This window comes from Dermacentor variabilis, chromosome 2, assembly GCF_050947875.1.
Source record: "Dermacentor variabilis isolate Ectoservices chromosome 2, ASM5094787v1, whole genome shotgun sequence".
NCBI lineage: Eukaryota > Metazoa > Arthropoda > Arachnida > Ixodida > Ixodidae > Dermacentor > Dermacentor variabilis.
Genome location: NC_134569.1, coordinates 199,201,127 through 199,214,306, shown reverse-complemented (window position 1 = coordinate 199,214,306; position 13,180 = coordinate 199,201,127). Strand labels below are relative to the sequence as shown.

Here is a 13,180-nt window from a genome sequence, read left to right as displayed (position 1 = left end):
AAGTGCTTTGTGAATTCAGCCCGAGCAATGCGGAAATCAGCAAAGTGGCAGAGGCTTTCACGACAATGAGTGCTTCCGCCTTGCGGATTTCCGCATAAGTGTTTTGCGTACCAATTGTGCATTCAGCGCCCGTCCGGTGTGCCTCGCTCGTGTGTTCAAGTCTCGTTTTACGCTGCAACCAAATCAAATCCCCGCAAGTTTCGTTTCGCAAATGCAGCAGTGATTCTTTGTGAAGGATGCCCGACAACAGTATGTGTATACGGTCACGTGTCCTCCCACGAGACGGCCGACGAGCGTAAAGGTTTCGCGAGAAGCTCTGAAGCACTGCGGCTTTCGAAACTGCGGGGACGACGAGACCTCGATCGATCACGGTCCCTTGGCTTTTATTTTTCATTTTGCTTTTCGTAACGTTCGCTACTCCGGGAACAGCTTCAGCGTGGGCTTTGCACGTAGAGATGAGTTCGTGGTAAGCGCCGCCCAACTACCTATACGTGCCGGGCGTGTCCTCAGTGCCCTATACGAAAAAGAGCAAGATGGTGCGACGAATTCGCTCTTTTAGAAGTTAACCACAAGAACGGGCGAATTAAAATAAAATGAACGCCGGTACAAATGTGGTCGACACTTGCATCTTAATTTTATGACCTTGGCTGCACCGTTCCAAACTTTGTCATTATAGCTGCGCAGTGTAATTCAAGTCCAGTGTACAAGGAATCAATGCTAAAGATGACACCAGTTTCGAGATATACGTTCCGAAAGTTTGCGACGAAATGTACGGGTTTTCGAGTAATTTTTGAGCTTCAGTGCATAAAAATGCGCGTTGTCAAATAAGTAAGTTGAAGAACAGTGCATGCTTACCACAAGTTTGACTGAGGTCATCTGAAAGCTGGTGCTAGTTTGAAAATTCGTTCCAAATCAATGTGCCCTGCGATTTTTTCAAGTCGTGTATTGCATTATGCGCACTAAAGTAATTAGTTTAAAAATTGATACATGAAATGATGTTAATTACTCAATTATCCATATTTATTTCCAGTGTAATATAAATCCCGCCCACTGAGTAAATTTCAGCTACGTGAAACACAAAATTTTTTGAAAATTTTGGTTCACGTTAAAATAAGACACCCAGTCTACTCTTGAATGCGGTTTTATTTTTTCGAGGCGTCAACTTACATTGTGATTGACAACTGCAGAAGCATAGGTCACGTTCAAACCTGTATGCTATAAAAACGGGCATAATAAAAAATTCACGCATCTTGACAGCGCTGGAAAATACCGATTGAGTCGTCAATGTATGTCTTAAGGAGAGGGTATAACGGTCACCATTAGGGCTCTCCTTTACGGTCCCTTTCCAACTACTGAGCTGCCTTGCAGAGTACATGTTTTTGAAGACCGTGCCTTCAAGCAAATCGTTTGTGGGTAGCGTGTGGAAATGGTCCAGGAATTATTGAGCTTGCGCTATTACAATGGAACAGCATTCGTGTGACGATGAGGTCGCGGAGTCTGTCGAGGCGTTTCATTTACAAGGACAGTAGGAGAAACCTAATTGGATCTTCGAATGAAGACTTGGAAGAGACAGCTGGAAAACTGATGGGGAAGGGAAAGCATGTAACGAAGCGAAGTTTCTATATTGTGAATAACTTAGCTCAGCGTGCGCACCGGAAGAGTCAAAAGAACGGGCACTGTGACACGTGCTACAGTGTACTCGGCTTCAAAGTAGATGCTCAAATATTAGCAGTAATAATAATAATCATCATCACCAGCCCCTGCCTCACCCCCCCCCCCCCCCTCCAGCTCTCGCCTACCCACGGTGCACAACCGCTGTGGTAGACCGGTGGCTACTGCGTCGAGCTGCAGAGCTCGAGTGGGTGACGTGTCGCGGGATCGAATCCCGGCCGCGGCGGTAGCATTTCGATCGGAACGAAATGCAAAAAAAAAAAAAAAATAGAGAGAAAAAAAACAGTGGTGTACTTGGGCTTAGGCGCACGTGAAAGAAGCCCAGGAGGTCTAAAATAATTCGGAGTCCCACCCGCTACACGATGTGCTTCGTATAGTCGGATCGTATAGATGTGGCAGGTAAGACTGCAGAGTATAATTTTTACGTACGATACAGCTAGCTATATGTCAGCAGAATGCACGAACAGAAACTTGCAGTTAGAGCATAGCAGCATCGCCACGGTAATCTATCCTTCCTTGTAATTAATTACCACGTAATTGCAGCTCTCGCTTGGCTTTGAGACGCAAGCGTGCCACGTAGGAAACTGAAAGACGTGCGCAGACTTTGTTCTTTCGGCCCACATTGACACGCTTTCAGCCGGGTATGTTGAATTTTTCTTTTTTTTTTCCCCTCACGATCCGATTCAAAGGAACGAGAAGTACGATAAGAGCTCGTAGCGACAAGCGCGTTGCCGGCCGCTGGACGTAACGCACTCCGCCGCCGCAACGTACCCTTCGACCGCGCATTGCCCGATTGCGTCAGACGGAATCGCGCTGCGGCGGGAGAGCGAAGCTCACGTTCGCGAACCGAGTAAGGTGAAGAACGGGGCAGGATTGTCGTCGCTGCGTTTCCGCTTCTTCTCTCGATTCGCGTCACTTCGCAAAAGAGAAAGAAAGGAAAAGCAACAGGCGCCAGAGAGAGGAACAGTGTTTCCACATAGAGACGCGTGTGAAGAAAAATGGTTCCCTTTTCATGGTTAATTCTGTCAGCCTTTCAACTCTTGCTATGCCACCACAATTCACGTCGTAGAGTCGAAAACTACTTTATGAGAAATTGCACTTGCAGTTTCTGTTAATGTGTGCTTAACAAAGAAAAAAAAGAACTAGAAACAAGCAGCAATAAGAAATTAAGCGGTTTTATATCTCGCCCCCACTGCTATCCCCTCACTGCAATTACATGTATTTTCTTTTTCATTTTTCACGCGTTTGTGCGTTTTGTGAGCTCTGATCTGTGCATAATTAACAAGTTTGGGGCAATACTCTCGAATGCATGTAGAGTGCGATTATCTATATTTACAATATTCATAGCAAATAGGTACGAAAAATAAAACTGCAACTAACAAAATAAAACCGTAATTTCCAACAGTCTCTCATAAAAAAAAAAAAAACTGAATTATGAATCTATTCTGAAAGGCTAAACGCAAGCTCTAGCTGCCTAACTACACTTTAAATAGCTCAAAGAGAAATAACAACTTTCCAACTATCAGAAAATAAGGCATGCGGAAGACGTACCCGTGACAGGGACCATCAATTTTCCGCCGCACGCCTCAAGAACCGAAAACTTTCCACGCGGGATCCTTACACCCGCAAACGGATTGCAGTTAAAGGCGAGAGCAAGGAAAGCTTTACGGCTGCGTCAAGTCAGGCAACTGGTTAAGAAAAAAATTGGTTTTCAGAGGGGTGGCCGGTTGTTATGCGGCTGCCGCGTTGGGGGCGACGCCGAGGGGTCGCGCCTCGCTTCCTGGCCGGGCGCGCCTCGGCGGCAGCACTCCGGGCGCGGTCGCCGGTGACGGCCGCGGTTGCGACAGGCGCGGGTGCGCGGAGGGCGAGGGGGGGGGAGAGAAGGGGGGAGGCGCATGCACTGTTGCCGGGCGCCGCTGCAGGGACGAGACCGAAACAGCGGGCACCCGAGCGACTGCCGCACCGGACACTTGCGGTCCAGTTGGTTGGCAGGGCGCGACAGTTAGGCGAGGAGAAGGCGTTCTATTTGTCTGGCTGACTTCTCCGGCTCCTTTGCGCATGCTAAGGACGCCTGGCTTTGCTGTAAAAGTTGGCATCGGCCTGCTGACTGACTGACTGACTGACTGACTGACTGACTGACTGACGAACTGACTGACTGAAGGAATGAACGAATGAGGTGACTAGCTGGCTCCCTGACTGACTGCATGAATAAATCGACTGACTGGCTGATTGACAGAACTGAATGAATGAATGAATGAGTGAATAAATTGACTAATGAATGGTTTGACTAATGAATGGATGAGCTGAGTGATTGATTGACTTGCTAAAGTAATGAATGAACGAATTGAGTGACTGAATTAAAGCAAACCGTGAAGGTTAGCAAGAAAATGGTCAGAGTGTGCTGCAGGGGCATATGTGGTGCATCAGTTTGGTTGACTTACTTTTTATCCAACGACACTGCAGCTTTTGTTGTGAGAAGCTAACAGAACCATTACTATGTCTGCATCTTCGATAATACTACAGTTCTTGTGTTCCCAGGCTGAGCTGCCGCACTGTCGTATAGAATATTTCAGCTCGAAAATCAGTTTATTCAGCAGTGTGCTACAACATAGTGCACCATTTATGCTCAGATAGGAATGCGCATTAGCAGAATTTTATTTATTTGCGGTGCTCTGCGCTTCGTTGTTAGTACATAACTATGCATTATAAATTAGGGTTGGCTGACAGGGGTCTTACAGATCGCTCGGAAAAGCCTTCGTTCTTCAGTGAACAAAGTAGAATGATGCTGCTGCTGATTATGATATAGAAAGAAGTGCTTGCCGGGATTTGCATTTCACACTTTTATCTGTGACCCTTTGCCTCTGTAATTTTCCTTCTCAAGAACCCGGTGGTATTCGAAATAAGTAAGTAGTGACTAAATAAGTATTCTATAGGTGGTATCCACAACGCCTCCGCCTTCCCCCGTACCCCTTCTTCCTCGCGATGGCTCCCTAAAAGTAATAAAAAGCAATTACAGAGGCCGTGCTTCGCCGTACTGCAGTTGCCGGAAACGGTCGGTTACATGATGGCCGCCACATTTTGCACACCATGCACCTATTGGTCAAGGCCCCCGCTCCGGCTCGACTTCGACGTATCATGCATCCAATAAGTGCTGTCCGAGACATGGCGTCTATGACGTGTTTCCGGCTCCGCAATCGCTTTCGGCGCATGCAGCCAAAGCAAGCATGGCCTTCGAGATTACATGTATATTAATTACATATATTTTTGTTTAGACAACATCAGATTAGAAAAATTTGCCCAGGAGGTTGAATAAAAGGCACAGATGGCTGTCGAAAATCAGCCCCTTGCAATCCCAATCCCCTTCACATTACACACAGTAATTTATTAGACGGGACAGTCCAGAATACAGCATGAGAGTACATAGTCATAATTAACATAATTCCATAAAAGTTGTAGCACAGAAAAAATTGGGCAGCCCAGATCTTCATAAATAATAGCCATAACTTTCATCATCTCACACCTAGAACCTATGCAAAAACACAAGATACACTCATTCGCAACTGCAGGCAAAGGTTCGCAATAGACAACGCTAGTACCGCGAGAAAAATAAGCAGAAAATTTGACATTGATCTTAAATACAGAGAAAAATACGAATTTATCCGTTTCTTGAACCTTCCCAGTGATCTCGATGCTTGTGTTGCAGTAATAACCGCAGGGTGATGGCTTAGAATATCCGCAGGAAGGTACGACTGCTTTTCTTTATCGTAATTTGTTCTTATTTTACCCTAATTGTAACTGGCGTGTCTTGTGTTGTAATAAGGCTGTTGCGATATGTACTTCTGAAAGAAAAACTAATATTAATTTGACTCTACCTTGTGATATATGCCCACTGGTATTTTCTTATTGATAAAATCTTCTATCGCTAACACTTTATTGTTTGTAAAGAATGGTGCGAAATAGCTATGCTACGGTGCATTTTGGATTATGTGTAAGATTTGCTCTTGCAACAAATACATACTGTCGATATCGGATAACGATATCGGATATCGATAACGGCGAGTACTACATACGTGAATGATCATTAAATAGTAGTCTATTTAAGCAAGGTGATAGTAATTGTCTTAATTTACTAATATTATCCCTTGAATGCAAAATGATAGTTTGGATGTTTTCTATATTACGAACCCAGTTTAGGCTTTCCACAAATAAAACTTCTAAAAACTTGTGCAATTTAACGCGATCCATAATTTCGCCGCAAAATTTAAGCGCAATACCATTCATCAGACTTGTTCTTAGGGCGAAGGATCGTATATTTGGTTTCTTTAGTGTTCAATTCCATTGTTTTTATTTGCTTGCTATTCGAGAGTATGTAATTTTTTTTCTGAGAGAAATGCGCTAGCATTGGTATGCATATATGACAATATGTGACGTCATTGGGACATTCGCTATGTCATTTAGGCAGTGTAGAAAAAGAAGCAGACCAAATATACATCCTTGAGAAATTCCAAATTGAAGTTTTCCGATGGCTGGTTTTGCAGAACGAATGTGGGTATACTGGTATCGGTTTGTTAAGTTGATTGGTTTAAGAGGAATTGCTCAAATTTCACATTCCTTCATTTTTAATTGGATATCTTGTTGAATTCAATCAAATGCCCTTTTAAAGTCAAGAAAGATTCCAGTGTGTCTGATTTTAGTTCAAAATTTCAATTTTTTTTTCTTTAGCGTTCATCAGGACTGAAGTCGGCTCATAGTTGTTCGACATTCCTCCTTTATAAATAACCGTTACCTTACGCGATATTTAGTTTACTCGAAGGTACCCGCCGTGGTTGCTCAGTGGCTATGGTGTTGGGCTGCTGAGCACGAGGTCGCGGGACGGAATCCAGGCCACGGCGGCCGCGTTTCGATGGGGGCGAAATGCGAAAACACCCGTGTACTTAGATTTAGGTGCACGTTAAAGAACCCCAGGTGGTCAAAATTTCCGGAGTCCTCCACTACGGCGTGCCTCATTTTCCGAAAGTGTTTTTTACACGTAAAACCCTATAATTTAGTTTACTTCAAGGTATAGCGGACGCAAAGTATGAAATTACATGTGCGGGATAGACGCTTCTTGATGAATTCAGCGACCGCTCTGATTGGTTCTGCTTTAATCTCGTCGTTTCCACATGCGGAGGCATTCTTTCATTTTAAACTCGTAGCAGTAATTTAATCGTCTGCCGTACATGCCAAGAAAAGCGATGTCGGGTGCGTGGGTGATGCACGATGCGTAAGAAATTGTTTTTCACGCCTTCTGTCGCACCGAATTTTGAAAAGTGCTGGTGAACTTTTCAAAATGCGGTGCGACAGAAGGCACAGGCGTGCAAAACAATTTCTTACGCATCGTGCATCACCCACGTGCTGGTGAACTTTTTCATCTAATGAAGTGCCAGTATAAGAAATTCCCTGGAACATTAGTTCTGAGATCTGAAGTTCCTTTGTTTTTCAGTAACAGATTCTTCAGTGTTTTCTACACTTTTTTGTGGATTATGTGAGATATTTACAAACTTTTTCTCATAGTAATTATTTCGTGCCTGTTTAACGTCACGATTCAGTACTTTTACCATTTCTCATACGGGGCGAACAGTTGATGTTGTTTTGTGTTTATTAAAGGCGCAAAAAGTCTATCTTTTTCGTCAATTCGTTTCACAATAGAAGTGATTATCCATGGTCTCCGACATGTTTTTATTTTTTTAACTCTTCTTCGAAAACACTTTGCCGCATAGGTTAAAATTTTCCACAAAAAGGTCATACGCTTTTACAGAGCCCGTTTGTTGAATGATGTCACCTCAGCGCATTTCTGAAACTAAATTTCGGAAAGCATCGATTGTGTGTTTTTTAATTGCTCTGCATATGGAATGGATATCAGCTTCGTTGTGTCTGGGTGTACTAGACTGACGGATAAAAGAAACAAAGATCGCATGCGGTCATTGACATCGGATAGCATTACACCCGCAGCAAGTCCATTCGTCGGCTACAGAAAGCCAGCGAGTGTTTCAGAGCTGGCCGTCTCTCTTGATCGGCATGCTGTTCGCGTTCTCGAGACCAAATGAAAGGAGCAAATACGAAATCACTTGCCTATCGCGTTCTATGGACGAAGTGTCAACGTTAAGATCTCCGGTTACGACAACAGCCATGCCCGTTCGCTCAGAGCAACTAAATATACTTTCGAGATAATCCAAGAATATGTTAATGACACTAGAAGGGGGTCTGTATATAGACAACCACCAGTAAAATATCGACACACGGAATGGTAAGTGCTTCATAGTTGGGGTTTGCAGCAGGAAATTCTGAAGCGACCTAAGAAAAATTGCGTTGTTTGACGTAAAATGCCACGCCTCCTGCTAATTCCTCTTCATTTCGAGATATCAGACAGCACTCTATTAAATGCACGATATCGTACTGATCGCTAAACCATGTTTCGGTATAAAGGCTATATAGACGTCAAAAGCACGATTAAACTCGCGCAAAAGCACGCGCAAACGGGTTCAGATTTGCTTTTCGGGTTCTGCGACAGCGCAGATGGAGCTGTCGCTGGGGCGAGCATTTGGACGCCGCCTACACGCACGCGCGTTCGCGCCGCACGTGCCGCGAGCGAGGTCGCCCTTCGAGCCGCCGAGGGCCTTCCTCGGTGAGTCAAGCGCGAGCAGCCGCGAGCGCTGACCTCGCGACGACGCACAGCGCGCGCGCGCTCTGCTACCGTGCTGCTGACTCACGACCGCGCCTCTTGGAAGCCGCCGCCGCGTTCCGCTGGCGCCGAGCGAGATATCGCCGAGCTTCGACGCCCGCGACGAAACGCCGGCGGCCGCTGCAACTTCCCGAGTGCATCGCCTATAGAGAAGTGCACAGGCGTGCCAGTTAAGATCGCATCGAGCTGTTGTAGATACACGCTTCTAGGAAACTGTTAAAGCGACGCTAACGACAAACACTGAACCGGTTTAGATTTCTATTCTTGAATAAAAAAAAAAAAAGTCGCTGTTTCTCTCGAAAGGCGAAGCAACGATTGCGATATCAAATTAGCGTACAGCTTCACGAAGTGAAGATAACAGTTTTATCGGCCTTATAAAGTTGTAAGCATTCGCTGACTCAATCAACAAGCATACTGTCACGCGCGCACAAGCAAACGTGAACAAATCTGACTTGATGACCGCGAAAACTCGCTATAAAAACGCAGGCTTGAGGAAACGCGGTAGCAGCAGCGAGCGAAGTGGCATTCGTGCTGTCCATCGCTTCAACGCAAAGCGAGCGCCAAGAGCACACAGCACGCGCAAAGCTACGAGCCGCCGACGACGCAGATCGCTCTCAAGGCACGGCCGCGCCTACCGGGCGCAGCCGCCACGTGCGCAGTTGCAGCCGGAGTAGAACGCCGCCCTCCCCACCGGTCCTCTCCCCCCGGTGCCTTGCAGCGTTAGGTGCCTCGTGAGCGACGTAAGACGGCGCCGCTTCCTCCCTGTTTTCGTCTCTTTCGCGAGGGCGAGATTGAGCCGCGATCGTCGGCTCCCCTCGCAGGCTTTCACTCGCACATACAGCGTAGGGCGCGCGGCGAGGATGTTATGGCCCTCGGACTGCATACGGAACCCTACGGCGACGTAGACGGCAGAAATGCGCTTGGAGTGTCCATGTAATTCTTATCGCAATAAAACTTTTGTGGATTTCACGGTGATAGGTCGATTGCCAGCCGTGGTGGCGTTGTGGCTTTGGCGCTGCGCTGCTAAGCCCGAGGCCGCGGAATCGAATGGCGGCCGCGGCGGTCGCATTTCGACGGGGACGAAATGCAATAACGTCCGTGGTACCGCGCGTTGGGTGCACGTTAAAGAAAGCAGATGGTTAAAATTAATCCGATGTTCCCATCCATGGCGTGCCTCATAACAAAATCGTGGTTTTGGCACGTAAAACCTAAAAATATATATTTAATATATGTTAATCATTAGAACAGAAAATGACGGCCAAAGTTACTTTCTTTTTATTTTGCGCCGGAACAGTACACTTGTTATGCCGGTGTGACATCACTGATTGTAAAGAATTTCTTTTTTTCGCATTTTGGCTGTTGTGGCGCAGTAAAAGTTATTGAAACCTCCTAAATTTAGTCCTCGGCTCCTCTAGAATACGACGTAGTTAAGTTTTACCAACAAAAAATTAACTATGCCCATGCAAATGGCTTCAAAATCCATGGCGTCATGGCGACTTTATGCGGGAACTTAAACGCGGCGTTGCCGCATGACTTTTGTTCTTGCGTTTTTGCTGGCTTATCAAGGGTGTTATCGCGGTAGAAGTGGCTTTATTTTTTGGTATTGTGAAAGAATTTACTAACACAGCCGAAATCATTTTTCTGCTTAGTGTCCCCTTTGACTGGAACGTCCACGTATATCGTAGCGTAATTTAAGGTCGAATATCTAGAATATCGTAGCGTAATTTAAGGTCGAATATCTAGAAAGTGGAAATAGGACTTCTATTAAGCAGTCATCAATTCACTGCTCATCGGTTTCAGTTTCCCAATGAAAATATGTGCTCTAAACTAAATATAAAATAAAATTGATAGCATATTATTGATCAATGAAATAACTTGAATATTTTTCTTGCTGCTAATGTCCTAGCCACGCAACCTATATCTGCGAAAACGGTAGGTGCCTAGAGATCCTTGGTTCTTTAATAGAGGTGGTACGGAAATAAAAACATGGTACCGTGTAAACTCGATTTAGAGAAGTGATGGCCACGCTCAAATTATTTCGTTAAATCGAGAAGTTCGTAAAACTGAGAAAGGAATTTTTCGGTCCTTCGAAATCTAAAATTGTGAACGTAGCGACATGCAAAAGCTACCGCGGCATTAGCCATCTGTCGCATAAACCATGAAATAACGAAAGCAACCACCGCCGCCCCAACCGAGGCGGTGTTGAGTCCGCTGTTCCGTGTACGGGCGCGGCGTGCAGCCTCGTCGAAGTAAAGCTAATAATAATAATAATATTTGGGGTTTTACGTGCCAAAACCACTTTCTGATTATGAGGCACGCCGTAGTGGAAGACTCCGGAAATTTTGACCACCTGGGGTTCTTTAACGTGCACCTAAATCTAAGCACACGGGTGTTTTCGCATTTCGCCCCCATCGAAATGCGGCCGCCGTGGCCGGGATTCGATCCCGCGACCTCGTGCTCAGCAGCCCAACACCATAGCCACTGAGCAACTACGGCGGGTGAAGTAAAGCTAGGGATCTGGCCATGGCGCCCAGATGTTTTAATGCGATAGCTTTAGAGCATACGCTCAAAGAAGAACCAGTCTGCGTCAATATCAGAAGTAAATCACCGCTTTTTTACTCATTTATTTCAGGAAAAACTTCGTTAACTCGAGTTTGGCCAAGTTTGCTTCGTTAATTCGGGTCGATCATAACATTGAACCCTATGGGTACCTGCCGCGGGGCAATGTAAATTTATTCGTTAGATCGTGAACTTCGTAAAATCGGGTTTCGTCAGATGTAGTTTTAACTGTGTCCGCATATGTGTGCTTTCCAATGTGTGTAAAACGGAAGATTGGGGCAGAACTCGAGGAAAACCACTTCTGTGGTAAAAATACATTCGGTGGTCTTACGTGGCAAAACCAAGGTATGATAGTGAGGCATGCCGTAGTGGGGACACTCCGGAATAATTTTCACCCCACGGGGGTCTTTAACGTGCGTCTAAATGTAACTATACACGATCGCTTATTGCATTCCGCCTCCGCGGCAGGTATACAACCCGCGCCTTCGAGCTCAGCAGTGAGCGCCATAGCCAATTGAGCTACCGTGGTGGGTGGAGCGCTGATCGGATCCCGGACGAATTAGCCCCGAAAAAAAGAAAATAATTAGCGCTGGCTTCAGCGAAACTTTTGTCATACGGTGTCGTCGTCTCTCGAGGATACGCGACAGTGGCATTGAATGCGATCTATTAGTTCAACATTTTCTTTCTAATGCCCCGAAAGAAAAATCACCGACGATTACGGTACTCCCTAATTTGAAATGTGAGCGCAGCTTTATACGTGTTTTCATTTCGCGATATATTGGCTGGCGCGGACAGTCTGCCTCGTGCGGCGCATTGCAAACGGAGCGACGTGTGGCGCTAGTACCTCGCTAATCAGCAGACCTCGAGAGGCAGCGCGTGGGTGACGCGTGGCCGCGATTCACAGCAGCCGCCACAGACCTCCGCTCATGCAGCGCTTTGTTTCCGTATAAGGTATGGGTGGACGCGCTCGCCGCATGCGATCGGTGAACAGACGACGGCATGCTAGTTTGGCGCCATCTCGTAGCGTCGTCGCCACGGAGCCCGTTTTGCGCACTCTACGCTTTTCTTCTCATGCTTTCGCCGCACCCTCCTCCTCCGCTCTCCGCCTCATGGTTCCGCTGTGCCTCCTCCTCCGCTTTTCCCTCGTGCTCCCATCGCTATCGCCGTCTTTCATCTCCCCCTGCGCTCCACGTTCGCTCTTTTTTTCGCTGAGGGAGGACGTCGAGGGCCGATGCCGACGCGAAACCCAGGAATGGTTGCTTAAGGGCTGCGCTCTAAAAAAGCGATTGAAATGGCGTATTCCGCAGATATACTAACTGTTGCAGCGAAATATTAAAAACGGCGCAAGGAGGTCGTACATTGTAGAGATTCTTTTCCTTCCATTTCATTCACCCGTTGTGTCAAGCTGCCGACTCCTGTGATGACAAAGATGACGCGGGCCAGTACGAAGAACTGAAGCCAGAAAGAACTGAAAAAGTTGGAAGACGAACCCTTGGGAAATATTGAAGCAGTAGAGCTCGACACATTTTTTTGTTTATTTGGTTAAGCTGCAGCGCGTTCTGAATTATGCGATGTACGAGGCAGACTCCCAAGATAGCGTGCGTTTCACCTACACCGGGGATTCACAAACTTTCTTGCCTTAAAGAACCCCTTTGCCTTCTCAAAGGGCCGCGGAGCCCGCCCCCTCCCCTTCCTCCCCTCTTCTTTTCCCACCGATGTGCTTATCCACGGCCTCGCTGTGATTGTTGCGAAGAATGAATATTTCTCGCAAAGAGTACCGAAGTGCGAAACTGGTAGTTTTAATTGTTATATTCAAATTAAAACTGTAATGTAAAAATCCAACCAGGGGGGATGGAGTCGGATTCATTTTGGGCGCTCGCGGAACCTTAAAATACCATTCGCAGAGACCCAGAGTTCCGCGAAACCCAGTTTGCAGAACGAGCAGATAGGGAAAGCGTGAAGTCTATATTCAGAGACATGACGGCTTTACGAGTGCATCAGCTATGACACAGAAACAGCTGCTTCCTCTTCGGACAGATATCGCAGTAAGCACGTGTACCGCGGAAGGGATAATGCAACGGTCCCACTCCAATTATATTCATTTTTGGTATGCGTCCACGTACACTCGAAACTTTCGAATGAATCGAATATTGTTCTATTCGATTTGGTCCTCGAAATGAATAACCCTGTTTCGAAAATGAATATTTTTCCAATAGTTTGCGAGTATTT

The 13,180-nt window shown here is 46.2% G+C and overlaps 1 protein-coding gene across 4 annotated transcripts in view; it reads right to left on the bottom strand.

Moving 5' to 3' along the window:
* Positions 1 to 13,180, bottom strand: part of Mct1 (Monocarboxylate transporter 1) — a 183,410-nt gene that overhangs the window by 48,677 nt on the left and 121,553 nt on the right. The window contains exon 1 of one of the 4 annotated variants that reach the window (XM_075682531.1): positions 3,223 to 3,324. The exons of the other annotated variants lie outside the window; for them this stretch is intronic. The gene's annotated coding sequence lies outside the window, so the exon portion shown is untranslated. Of the gene's footprint in view, positions 1 to 3,222; positions 3,325 to 13,180 lie in introns of those variants that run through there. 4 annotated transcript variants of the gene reach the window in all.